This window comes from Filicampus tigris, chromosome 15 (genome assembly GCF_054856515.1).
Source record: "Filicampus tigris isolate MCC_2025a chromosome 15, RoL_Ftig_1.0, whole genome shotgun sequence".
NCBI lineage: Eukaryota > Metazoa > Chordata > Actinopteri > Syngnathiformes > Syngnathidae > Filicampus > Filicampus tigris.
In genome coordinates, this window is record NC_141231.1 from 11,146,140 (window position 1) to 11,160,711 (window position 14,572).

Genomic DNA, 14,572 nt, shown 5'->3' on the forward strand with positions numbered 1-14,572 from the left:
CTTAAAGCTTGTGGTCAATGGGTCAATTTAAACTGGGAATTTTTAACAATCTCGAAATGTCAGTAATGAAAATAAGGTTTATAACGGATTACTTGTTAGATTACTTATTATATATTAACCATTTTATTGCACCCTCGCCCCCTTTTTGTGTGTGTGTGTGGGGGGGGGGCGGGGGGCGTGTGTTGACCCGAGGAAGTGTATTAGAAATGGTTTATGTCACATTCCTAACTCCACTTGTAACCACTTCATATCATTTTATTCATATCATTTTATTTTGTTGTGTTTCTTAAAACTTTACCATAGTCTCCCTTTTTTTTACACAAGTATCTGTAATTCTGCTTAAGTAGACTACAGAGAGATTGCAACATCTGCCTGAGTGTTTACAGCGGTCAAGTAATCAAAATTTAATCGCTATGAGCACACAACTCAAATCAATCGACAAGTGAAAAAAAAAAAGATAATCCAGCGGTTTTTGCAATCTGCTGACGTGTAAATAGCAGTTACCAAGCGCGTCACTTTGACACCGTCACGTGTCAAACAATGAGACAACAATGTCGGGATTACGGTAAGAACGCTTATGTGGCAGAAATCCGTTTCCATCAAACCTGCGCGGATCAAATGTACACGTGACACACGCACCAAAATGACAATAGCGCATCCTTACCCCAAACAGATAGACAGAGACCTCATTGATCCCCACGGAGAGCTCACGCATGTTAGCACACGCTTTAAAAATAAAAGCCGCTGTCCTCCACCTCCTCCTCCTTCTCCTCCTCCCCGTAATCCTGTTCGTTTTTAATCTAGCAGCCAAGTGCCTTTTAAATCCCCCCAACCCTTGGCAGACAACATGCTAGCTAAGGAGGAGGGAAAAGAAGGAAGCAGTAAAAAGAGAAATTCTCATTTTACAATGGGAAACCAGCTAGATTGGCTAACTTTGACTTATCTTAGTTTCAAAGCAGCTTTTCTCGCCTTAAAGGGAAATCAAGCCCCCAAAAATCCTTGAGAATATGTTCTATGCGGCCCCACTAGTTACAACTATTTTTGACTCCACTTCCCCTTGAAAGATAAGCAAAAGGGCTGTGATGTTATGTTTAAATTTTAAGGGACTACACAGCAAGAAACACTTTAAAATTATCTAGCTAAAACATTTTTGCTTTAACTTCTTTTATACAAGTTTACACAAAGTTATAACATTAAAGTTTGGGCCGATCCACTACTTGGTTCAATTCACCCCAACAAAAAATTGGGTAGTTTTGTACAAAAAAAGAAAAACAAAAATGTGGCTGTTTTGTGCAAATCAATGCAAGAAGGTGCATTACATTGACCCGATTAGTGGATTGGTCCATTTTTGACCCCAAATTGTGTTATTTTTAAAGTGTAACTTTGTTAATTCACGCCCATGCTACATCCACATGAATGGTGTACTTTTTGTCATATTTCTTGAACTAGTACTATAATCCCAACAAACAACAACAAATTCCAATAGTTTTGATTTTTATATTGCTTTAAACCTGTCTGAACCTGGAAAAAAATAACCGTCGTTAATTATTTTTAATCATTCCACATCTGGACGTGAATCACATGTATAAATAAATGCACTAGCTCATTTTCTTGAAGAAGTTTTTTCCAACCGTTTGTCTTTTACAATTGAGCGCTTTAGCCTTTTATCCCTTCCAGCCAAAGTACCTCTGAGGCAAACATCATCCTGAAACTAGTACGGAGTTCAGGCTTTCGGCAGACACAGTTTGGTTTACAATAAAATGTCCGAGCACCGCTAAAAAGGATCTAAGGGGTGACTAACTTTTTTAATCTGCGTGTATGATATTTAAAGGCCATCTTGCATGGCAACATTTGAAACACAACAAGTTTGACATTGAGGCAAAAAGACTGTAGGAGCATTATATTGGATTTAGTTGTCCACTCATTGTATTGAGTAATACTCTGTGTTCTGACGTCGGAATTTGAGGAATTCACGGCTTCTCATGCAGCCACAGAGGCTTCATTGTTGACATTAACAATGGCCGTAATTTGTTAAATGGCCATGTGCATTTTAAGTGGACTGAAAACAGAGCAAGAGTGCAAACACATTCTTTGAAATCTCATGTAATGTCATGTAATCTAATGTAGGATTTGGCTAGCAAGAAGCTAACAGCATTCTGCATAATCATTGCGCACCCCTAAAAAGCACAGTAGGATGGACACCCCTTGCAGAAGATCCTGATAACAGACTTTTGGTCACAAAAAAGTTCAACTTGGTTAGTTGCTGGCTAATTAGTTAGCGGATAGCTCGGGCTAAGCTAATGTAGCAGCACTCTCCACTCAGTAGCCCTCATTGTCAAACAAGCACATAGCAAATGGCCACTATCAAAAGAAGAATCAACCGAAACCGTTTTTACATTTTTTTTTAATTAATTAAATAATTTTACTATATTTGGCTCGATACTCATTCCTAACTTGAAACCTACCAAAATAAAACAGAACATGCCATTGACTAGTAGCACACTAAACCAAAAGCACACGCTTGACAAACTGCAACCAGCTAGAAATAGCTTTAATAGATCCAAATTTAATTCCTTTGTTCACAAATACATATCTCCCCTCCTATCCCGCCCGGCAATTAAGACGTTCCCACATAGATGGAGGAAGTAGAAAGATTAAGAATGTCTTTTTTTGTTCATCCACTACAGAACAGTAGACATTCACCAGGAGGAAAACGAGGAGGAGGTAAAGTTCAGTGCACAGACAGCTGCTTCAACAAAGAGACACATCATTTTCCTTAAAAATAGCATCCCTGTTGTGGCTTGGATGGATCACGTGACAGGAAGTGAGGTACGTTTGAAGGGAAAAAGGGGAACCTCAGGGAGCGGAGTTTATGTTCCTGTCTTTCCTGTTTTCTGTTTGGTTCCCACCCCAACCTCTCTTCCTTTCCTGGCCAATCCTGGAAACGAGAATCAAAATTTGATGCTATGCTTTGCCGCACGTTAGATGGCCTAGGAGAAAAAGCTGTATGAATGTATGTATGTAGAGCCACTCATCTGTCTTGGAATACCTGCGTCCAATTGGCAAAATTCTCTAATTTGCCGCAAAATGGCTGCTTCAAACAAAAATAGTCGATTTCCTGTTCAGTTTCATGCATGGGTCATTCTGATTTTTTTCATGCAAATTTCATGATGATCCATAAAACCAGATGCATGTAAACGTCACAGAAGCGCGTCCCCAAGAAGTCACAGAATCAGTCCCCACAGGTTTCACTTCCTGTTGACCAATTTCACGTCATTGGCTTCCGACTATGCTTATTCCGTCCATTTTTTTTAAGGGTCCCGGCTCCCATTTTAACGCATACAAAATGGGAGTTCCTCATAGGTGGATATACGGACCGGTCCGTCACATAGGCGGAATACCCAGCTCTGGTTATATCATGTGTAAATAAATTATTTTGCAATCAAAAGCACTTTTTCAGCCTTGTTTACGTTATTTTAGAGTTTGGTGTTACCAAGGCCGGAAATAGCTAGAAACAATGTCTTTCTTTTGGTAGGTTAGGTGGGTATATTATCACAGAAAATAATATTCTGTGGTCTTGAAAGATCGGTCAAAATGCTCAAAATCGGCTGGCAAAATTGGTGACTGTTTTGAGAATGACTGTGTACCCCACTGCTGCCATTCATACAACAAAAAATGATTTGTGATCATCTTAACCGACCCAGTTTATACACTGATTAAGTTACCTCGTGAGTAAACTGAGACTATATAGTAGATACATTTCGTGATATTTTCGTATGCGCCCTGGCTCAATAAAACTAAAGAAACATTGCCCTACAATAGATGCATTTTTCACACACGCTTCTTTAAAACCTTGGCAGCTTTTGTGCATGTTGAGGCCCCCCAAAAAGTTGATTAATTGGTCTGCTGCTGACATGATTTCCCTTTCCTGACTGCCACTGGCCAATGAGCGGCTAAAAACTTCTCTGCGGACAAAAGTTTCATTGTCGCTTGGACTGTTGCCGTATTGTAGCCTAATAGCGTTTATTATAATAATAGGATAATATCATTATAATGGACTTACAGAGCATCCAAAATGTAATTCACTACAATTAAAGTGTGAGAAAAGCTTATTAGCAACACAAGCTCCTTGATATAACCACCCCCAACTCCCACCCACGACGCTTGATGCTTCGCATGCAACCGCACGACACGTCGACAACTGCTACCTTTCAAGACGCGACGCCACCGCCAAATACAGCTGTTAGACACCCTCACTTTTCTCTGAATTTACGAGTGGCTGATTACATAGCCGCTCTTCAAGAACCTGCAAGGAAAGCGGAGGAAACAAGAGCCGAACCTGCTCAGCGAAAAACAGTGAGGTGTTTGTGAGGTGGTGGGGGCGAGAGGGAGAGACGCTATGTCACCTTCTCCCAAACACTCCATTAAATACACCCACTTTTTCAGTTTCTGCAATTACTCAGAGAGTAGGGACAGAATTCAAATCAACTCCCTGGAGGAGGTGGTAGCGGCGGGACACCAGGTAGTCTTCCACTTTCACAACTCTCGGAGCTCAAGATTCATAGGGGGTTGACAGTAGAATGCGGGGAGAAGTAACCCCGTTGTTCAAGAGTTTGAAACATCACCGAGATGGCAACAATTGGTCTAGACATAAAGGGGTTTAGGAAGTTCTCCGAGTTATCCTACACACAGGACATGGAGCCTGGAAAATGTGTTCGATGTCTTTCTCTCAGACAGAGCTTGAATTGGGAGCTCTGCTAATTAGATGCGTGAAACATCAGTGTGTCGGCCACTGCTTTCGAATCAAAGGGATCCGGGTAGTATGTGTAGTTTATCGGTGATAAAACTACAAACTTCATTTGATACTACGTTGAAAGATGGCAAATGCTTTGGGTCGGCTTCAGCCCCCCTGGACCCCCTTTCATGCTGCCTCTGTACCTAACACAGAGGGACAAAGAGCTGGAAAAAGGCCTGCTTCAGATCATTAGATGTGTGAAACGTCAGTGCAATAGCAACAATTGCTTTCGACACAAAGGGATCCAGGTAGTATGTCTCGGGTGATAAACGACACTTTCTGATACCATCCCAGTTGTCTGGGATACTATCAGAAAGTGTAGTTAACGGTCTCAGTTATTGAGCTTTGTCTCTAGCAATACGTCAGAAGACAGCAAATTCCCTTTGATCGACTTCAGCCTTTTCAGTCGTGCATCTGTCCCTTAGACACACTGCAGAAAGCTTAGAAAATTCTGACTTCAGATCATTTTACGCGTGAAACTTTAGTGCGAGGACAATTGCCATTGACCTAAAGGGATCTGGGTAGTAAGTCTCACATGTTAACCTATACACTTGATCTCTGATAGTACTGATACCCTGGGTCAACTTCAGTCCCCCACAATCTTGCAACGCTACCTTAATCATGGGGACATCAATCTTTGAAAAAGCCCGGCTTCGGATTGCTAAATGCGTGAAACCTCAGTCTGACAACAAAGGGACCTCGTGGTATGTTTCAGGTGTTAAACTACACACGATAGTACGTCTGACAATGGCCCATTCCCAGGGTCAACTTTAGCACCCTAATCCTGCATCAATTGCTTACACACGGGAACAGCGATCTTAGAAAAAAACGGCTTGAGATACAATAATTAGATGCGAGTAACAACAGCAGAACGGCGAAAAATGTCTCCGACATGAAGGGATCCAAGCAGTAAGTCTTGCTTCCTTGATACAATGTCTGGACAGCAAATTCCCTAGGCCAGCACCCATGAATCCTACATCAGTAATTTACACACCCTGACAGCAAACTGGGAATATTCCAATTTAAATGCCCAATGTGAAAGGCATCAAACTCCAAATCTTTACTGGCACTCTGCCCATCTGACTCCCACCACTACTGGGAAAACCATCCCCAAAAATCAGTCCGTAATTCCCGCTTGATCGCCCCCACAACTCCTCCTCACCCCGTTTATTCCACCACCCCCTCAACGGTAATCCCTCTTCTCTGCCTTACTTCCTTCCCCACAGCTGCTGGCGCTCTAATAATAGGACAACAATGCCCCCAGACACACATTCACAGACGCTTACTCCTGCTCTTACTACTACAGCATGGAAAAGTTCACCCAATGGAATATGTAAACTAACTTGCAGTGTAAAGTCTAATACTGATCGCTGTGCAATCTGTGGCATGTAAACACACGTCGGCGGTGGGGAAAGATGACGGCGCAAAACCCGGCTTTTCCTTACCTCAGCGTCTCATCCCGAGGAAGAAATCCCAACCAAAGCAACAAGTAGTAGCTCCGGTTTTCCTTTTTTTGCTCCTTCTGCCTCCTTTTCCCCCTCATGCAGGCTCCGAGCCGTGAGCTGACCAACCAAATGACTCCTCTGCTATGTAAGAGTGTGTGAAAGGGAGTGAGAGAGTGCATGTGTGTCCTGACTGAGGACTCCTGCAGGGCTCACCCTCCCTGCCCCCCTCCACCATTCCACCACCTCCTCCTCCCACACACTTTCTCACAAAGCAGGAGCGTCCCGTTCTTTTCTTCTCGTCCTTGCTGATTTCAGTTAGGAAGTAAACTGTTTAGTCCCCCCCCCTCATTGTTGAAAGAAGGTAGAGGGAACAACGTGTTGTTCCTCAGGGCGAAGAGAGCAGGAGGAGGAGGAGGAGGAGGAGGAGGAGGAGTAGTTGCCAAATTCCAACGTCGCCGTCCAGCCAATGGGAGGCTTTGTTGCGGCCCAAGCGAAAAACCGCGGGGCCAGGCTCGGGCCTCTCCAGAAACACTCCAGCTTTTCGGCACTGAAAGCCCTCCTGGGTTTTTGATACTGTCATTGCAAAAACTAAAATTGAACCAAAATGAAATATCTTAAGTGGAGGCAAAAAATGCTTCAGATTCTCTGTCAAGATACTGTATTTCTTAGAAATCTACTTGTTTTACTTGTTTTCAAGTTTCTATTGGCAGACAATTTAGTTTGAATAATGTAATATTGTCCCTCATTTCATGACTTTTTAAAGCCCTATTTGTTCCAGTATGGATGGAATGGATGGATAGATGCAGTTGCTAGCTAGCTAGCTAGCTAGACACGGACGTACATATGAATGGACTGACAATGCCGCTTACTCGCCGTTGAGAGAAGTGAAGCCACCGGTGGTCATCTTACATCGCTAGTCGCTAAGCCCCCCCTCTAACTCGAATACATTGATTTCATGTTATTTTCGAATACATTGATTTTCATGTTATTTTCTGTACTGCCAAAAGGCCACCGTGTATGGCATACGGTTGTACCATTAAGTCTGGAAGAAGCGCTATACGCACATTTAATCGGTAAGAATGCGATTTTAAATGTTTTTTATAAGGTATATCTATGAGTGCTGCTCAAACATTTATTTTCCTCATGTTGCCAGAACCATCAACAATGACATGAAAGCAAAGCCCATCGGATGATATTTGCTGCGAAATGTAAACCTAACCTCTGTCAATCACAATTCATTATAGTGAGGTAATATACTCTGGTCGATGTAAACAGTGAAGTTTGATCTTTAAGAGGCTCTTATGACTCCATACAGGGATCATAGTGTAAAACACACATTGATAACATGGTTTTCAACTAAAAAAAACCATACGATGGCTGCCCTCTGGCTTCAGCCACGAGGGGCCTATTGATAATCCATTCATATTTAAGACAGTGTATCTCCATCAGTAGCTAGCTAGCTGGATGGATGGATGGATGGATGGATGGACAGAAAATTACAAAAAATTGGATGCGCAAAGCTGTGACATCTGTGTGCATGTGAATTGTGCACGTTGCAATCGATTTTGAATCAGAAGGTGGTTCTATTTTTGTGATGAAACATTTAATGTAAGTCTGTTTTCAATTGATTTAATGTCTCAGTTGTAAAGGGGCATTAACCTGTCATTCTGCCTGTACAATCCATTTTGTTGAAGAACTTAAGAAGCAACTAACTTAGTTGCCAGGCCCTTAAGTGTTTGTGTTAGCTTCTAACACAAAGACCAACCAAGCAAGTTTTCAAACGGAATTTTAGAAAGCCCCCCCCCCCCCCCCCCCGCCCCCATCCCATCACTACCACTACCAATGTTCCACCTCCTCTTATTTTTTTAAGAATGACAGTCTCATGTTTCTTTGGGACATTTGTCAAGCCGAGCATTTGTCCACAGAAGTGACAGTAGGCAAACCAAAGCCACCCCCACACCCACTTCTCATTGCGCCCGCACCTTCCTCACTTCACATGACACTTCATCTCACCATCCAGTCACACTACTCAAACGCCTGGAGCCTGTCTGTTCGTCTCATTGTGGCGTACAATTACACGATGATACAGTACAGCTAGCTACTCCCCTTTCAGACATGAATACCAAAGTCCCTTATTATAATTGATGATGATGATGATGAGGAGGAGGAGGAGGAGGATTATTATTATTGTTATTATTAATAAAGTGTAAGTCAACCCCCAAATTTTCTTTCGAATAATATGTTCTTTGCGCCCCCAATAGTCTAAATATGGCTTTCTGATTAATATTGCGTTTGTGGAATATGAGTTAAGCAGTAAAAGAGTCCTGAGCAACTGTGATGTCATTTTCAAGTGGCAAAATGGCCGCTCCCTGAGATGCCTAAAAACGAGTGGATTTTACTTAATTCATATCCCACAAACGCAATATTAATTTGAATGTCGTATTTAGACTTTTGGAGGCGCATAGAACAAATAATTTGGGGGTTGACTTAAACGTTAACTAGGAGACATCGTTTGCAATTGTTTGGGTAAATATTTGCTTGCGGAAAATCCATAATAATCTTATCATTATTTTGTGAAAGAGAAAATAATTTAATGTTTAGCCTTTTTCAAAAACAAAACATTTTAGTAGAAAATATATTAAAGGCAATCCTTTATATATTTATTCATTTACATATATATTATATATAAATGTATTTACATTACATATATTGTGTTTATATTTAAACTCTTATTACAATGAAATGGAGATGAGAAGCAACATATAACTTGTGAGTGAAATACTTACACTTAATAATAATAATAATAGTAGTAATAATAATATCAATGTCTAGAGATTAAAATATAAAATAAGTACCAGTAACTTAAAAATTTTTTTTTGTCTAAAAACATTATTATTATTACTACAGTTATGATTATTGACCTATACTGTACATAATACTCTTTCTTGGGGATAGTTTAACAACACATGATGTAAATGAAAAAATTATGAAACTGTTTATATATTTTAAAATAAAATATAATAAAATGAAAAAAATATATATTAAAAAAACCTCATCTTAAATAAGGAGGTACATTTAACATTAATGCCAAGCGGTAAAAAGTGCAAAGCTGCAGACCCACAAAAGGCAGCGGCAGTGAAATAGTGAGCAAATATGTTGTGGTATGCAGCCTATAGAATTACAAAATGAAGCGCCGGAGACCGCAGGCACGCCTCCTCATCTTTCATCTTCTCGCCCTGTCCCTAATCCCGCGCTGGCTGTCGCTCACTCGGTGTTTTCGTCATGCCTGGGAAGGTTTGAAAAGGTAATGAGAACTAAATCGTGGCTTAATGTGATTGATTGCTATCAAGCATGTAGCCGAATAGCAAGCAAGCACTTTCAATCAATGACGGACACAACTCTACTGACAGTTTCAAGTGTGACTTTTTGACTCTTTACGGCCACCTTACCCTCACAAAAAAATCGGAATGTGAAAATATGGCTTTACCACATGTATGTTAGGCGCTTTATTTACAAATGAGCTAGGGTTATATTTTTCATCCATCCATGCATTATCCGAACCGCTTATCCTCAACTTAAAAAAACCCAAAGACAAAAAAAATATATTTAAAAAAAAATAGTTTGTTGACGTGTAAACAAACTCTAAAATCTCGCTCCTAGCGTCCTACTTTGACGTGGAAAAAGACTTGCCAGACTGCATTGTGTCTCGCTTGCTTGCTATCACATTTCAATGAAATAATTTCCGCTTCTTGTTTTTCCTCACCTCAATCTCCAGCCGCTCTCACCAGCACCCCCGGCACACTTCGCTCAGAGTGGGATCGACATATTTGCATAAGAATTATCAGTTGTGAAATGCGCCTTTACACAACTGTGGAAATGTACACGAACAAGCACACAAAATGACATGCAAACGGATGCATGAGATCCGCAGACTGCTGCATGATACTCTCCACTCTACTGCGACTCCCCTAGTTGCCTCTTGAATAAGATATCTTATCTACAAGCTAAGTTAGTAGAGTAGATATAAAAAGTCTACACACCCCTGTTGAAATGCAAGATTTTTGTGAAAAACCGTTCCACCATTAACGTGACTTATAACACGTGCAACTCATTTAAATAAAACAAAAATCATTTTAGGAGTCAAAGTACAAACAAACACCTGAAATAATGTGGTTGCACAAGTGTGCACACCCTCGCAACTGGTGATGTGGCTGGGGAGTCAGCATGCACCTTTCACCATTTAAAGTGCCTCTGATGAAACCCAAATAAAGTTCAGATGTTCTCGTAGGCTTTTTGTGACCACTACAGCAAAGTGGAGACTGGAGAGTACAATGTGGCAGCAGTGCCCAGGCTGAGCTAACGATAGCATGAACCACCAGCAGCAGTATACACTACATGACAGAAAGGACACAAAGGGCAGCCAACTGGATGTTTTCTTTCAATCAAAGTTGTCGGCAAAGATTGTGACCTCACAGGGTTCACGACTCCCGGGTTCTCTGGGCTAAATTTAAACCTGCGGCCTGCCACAAAATAGTCTTTCCTCTCTTAAAATGAGATTACAGCGTAAAAACACGCATACACGCACAAAACTGCAGGCCGACTTCTAAAATATACTTGCCTTGTTCCACGCAGCACAAAACCTGGGCGAGATGGTTAGCACATGACAAAACAAGCAAGGCTACGCTCGTATAAAAAGCGACGCGCATTCTTCCCTGGCAGAAACACACAAAAAACGCCAATGGCGCTTTAAAACCACAAGACCACTGCTTACATCTGGATGAAATCTGGTACGTTCTGGAAAGGTTAAAGGCACAGCCTTGTGGAAAATGGAACAGAAGGTGTTCTTTTGTCCCACACATGACAGAGTTCCTAATTTGCTAAAAACAATCTGTCACTTTAACTCAAGGTGCCAAGCTACATATGTGACCCGGTGAACCAACAAAACAAACATACTAAAGCAATTAATACGCCCTATCTCTGATATCGTTTGGGACATCACACAGTGACGTTTCTTGCATTCTTTTCTCATGCATTGTTGTACAGGTTAGATATGGTGACCTAGGCAAAATATTTGCAGCTTGGAAGCACATACCTTGGGTCATACACCATCCATGGGAAAATCACGACACGTTTTCTGTTTTTTTTAGCGGGTATTAAAATCTTCCTCCATTTTTTTTTTAAAAATTATTATTGCGAGAAAGGTGGGAAACGTTTTTGTAAACTGGCCCTTTCTGTTTGCAACCATGTTGTTGGTGGAAGTAGTGAACATCACCTAAGTACCATAGCTACACATTTAAATACAGGGTGACACAAAAAACTTTTTTACAATCCAATAAAACCTAGAGTGATGGAAGAAAAATATGTTATTCCCCGTAACCGAAACCCGACAATTATGCCATATAAGAAAAAATTATGGAATTTTCTTTTATTAAAAATTACGTCCTGTAGATGGCGTCCTCCTGAACGACAGCATTAAAAAAAAATCCAGTTTTGTTGGGTCATCCTGGTTGTTTACAATTTGGTTGAGTTTCCCTCACAAGTTTAATTCATTCTGTGTCTAAGCTTCTGACTCATTTTATAATACCGTCGTTGTCCGGTGAAAAACACTTATGTCCAATTATGGTTTTAAAAAAAAAAAAAAAAATCATGTTAATGCAATGTCTGTAATGCAGAAACCCCATTCACGTAAAAATAAGAAAAATGAAAGAAATGGACAAGTGTTTTTCACAGGACAGCGACGATATACTGAATAATGATCATTTCTAAACATTTGTGTTTGTGCTTGTAAGAAAAACAATAGAATATCAACTTGATAAGTTGGGGAACTTGTAAGTCAGGGTAGCACTGTAACTCCTTTGACATGAGATGGCAGTGCACAAGGTAGTTAAATTTACTTGGCATTTGGTTTATGAAGGCACCTTGGAAAATGTCTCCCTTGTAAATAATCCCCCAAACTTTGACAACCATTGCCCTAAAAGTTGAGTTCCACCGTTATTAACGCTTCACTGGAAGCCGATGACATTTTCTCCTAGCTTTAGCCTTGGGGTGCTTATTTAAGAGAAAAACTTCTTTAATTCCAAAACAAAATTGCTGAGTGGACGGGAGCGGCGTCCAAGTGCAGACGGGAGTCGGTGAAACGGCGCAGCGATGCTGGTGGAGCTCAAACGCTGCTCTGTTATTTGAGTTATGCAGCGTCTCCGTCGATCCAAAACATACGCTAAGTGCGGGAGAATGTCCAGCATCAGCACAGCTCCCACCGGCAGCAAAAAAAAAAAAAAGGGAAAGATATAGCCTTGTCCGAGGACACATCCAATTCGACCCCGGATACCCTTAACCTCCTTAGACTCAGAATCACAATCAGATTTATTTGCTAAGTATGCAAGAACATACGGGGAATTTGTCTTTGGTAGTTTGAGCCGCTCTTGAATTACAGCAGCAAGCAACTTTAACAAAAGAACATTTCGGACTTAACACAAAGGTGCAGAGCTGTTTGATTATGATACAGTGGCAATTGTGCAGATGATGCAGAGAACCGTCACAAAATTGAGGGTTGTGATTGTTTACCGTTAGTTATGGTCGGTTTAGGGTGAGGTTGCGGGCTAGAGTTTGGGTGAGTTAGAGCGTTCGGATCAGGGTGGGTTAGTGTAAAATCGGGGTTTGAGGTAGGGTTAGTGTTCGGTTAGGATGAGAGTTAAAAAATGGGGTATTTTTTTGGCGACAGAGACTCTCCATGCTTTGCTTTTAAGGTACCGTTACATATCATTCCTGTGGTGAGTGACATGAATATCAAGTGTTTTATTGACAGTCAAAGTAACCGTTCACGGTGGGTTATTTCAAATGCCAGGGCAATTCATATAAACGGGTTATTCCAAATGTTTCAGAAATCGGAATTTTGACCTTAACCCGAATGTTGACTGCATGTAAATGTAGTCGCTATGGTGCTGGCGTGAAAATGGTGTAAGAGGCGTCTTAAAGTCGAAACATGGTATGTCGTAATTCGAGGAATTCCTGTATTATGAAAACCTGATGTGCCAGAGAAAAAATAAGGGCAGATTCGGAATCAGTGCAAAAAATACATTTTTGGAAAGTTAACTTGCCTCCCTAATTAAAAAAAAAAACATGTAAAAATGTGCTGACCAGTGCTAGGGTGGCGTCATTAGGGTTTAGGATTAGAGTTAGGGTAGAGTTTGAATGTGTCAGGATAGGATTAGCGATAGGGTAAAGTAGGGTTAGGATTATTTTAGGTCAGGGATTAGTTTTAGGACAAGGTTAGTGGTTCGGGGGAAGGGTCAGTTAGGGTTAGGGTAAGTTAGAGTAAGGGAAGGGGATATGGTTAGGGTTCCTTCGTATACACACGATGTAATCAAACATGTCCACATTGGTTGATTAGCGGCACAAACAAATACAGGTGCAGATAGGAGAACATTTTTGTCATTGTTAACTATCGTGGTCGTCTCTGTCCTCGCATTTCAGTCTTCAAGCACGCTTTTTCTTTGAATTTGTCATCCCAGGAGATTGATTAAACAATTCCAAGCCGCCACGAGGACAAAAACAACATCTTTTCGGGTTTACTTAAAGCCAACTTTTATTGCCTTTTTTTTTCCCCCCTCCACTTTTTTTCTTATTCTTAATGATCCGGTTGAGCCCCAAACATTCCGGGCGGCGGGGTAGTAGCTTGGAGGCCGCAGAAGAAGATGAAGGGGGCAAAGTGAAAATACTACACTGTCGCCTTGATCCTCGCCGGTTTTATTTGTGTACATAACTCTTTTCTGCCTCTCCAACAAACCCTCCCCCGGCTCACTGCCCCCTCGCACTTTCGCTCTCTTTCTCGCTGTCGCCCGCACGCAAACACCCACAGGCGAGCGACACGCTGCATACAAATAAGGATTGGCAGAAGCGTGACATTATCGCGCCCACCACAACCCTCCCGTGCCACATTCTTCGATGGCTGCTCAAGTGAAGGCGAGCAAAAGTACCACACGTGGCGTTTAGGACATTTAAACTGGAAAGTATTTGACTATTTGACTTGACAAACCACACAATATGAACAAAAAGGCGCTGTTGAATAAATATACTGTAAGTCAACTTTGCCAGAGGAGACTCATTTTTAAAAATGTTTTCACTTGTCCTTTAAAGAAACACATCTTGTTGCACATGACAAAGAAATGGCAACCATTCAAATGCCAAGTTCTACTTTGTCTATACAGTGCTTTTGTCCAACAACATCTGCTCCCCATTCACATCTGAGAACTCGTAATGCTAACAGGCCACATGACACTGGCCAGAGAAAATGGCTAATTGGGCCCAATTTGGGGATTTACACCAAGGGGTC

General features: G+C 41.2%; 1 protein-coding gene across 4 annotated transcripts in view; it reads right to left on the bottom strand.

Annotated features, from left to right (window-relative positions):
- dab2ipb (DAB2 interacting protein b) overlaps nt 1-14,572 on the bottom strand; it is a 91,153-nt gene that overhangs the window by 68,113 nt on the left and 8,468 nt on the right. The window contains exon 1 of one of the 4 annotated variants that reach the window (XM_086053358.1): nt 6,241-6,467. The exons of 2 other annotated variants lie outside the window; for them this stretch is intronic. The gene's annotated coding sequence lies outside the window, so the exon portion shown is untranslated. Of the gene's footprint in view, nt 1-664; nt 773-6,240; nt 6,468-14,572 lie in introns of those variants that run through there. One more of the 4 variants, XM_086053359.1, reaches the window with a different exon arrangement.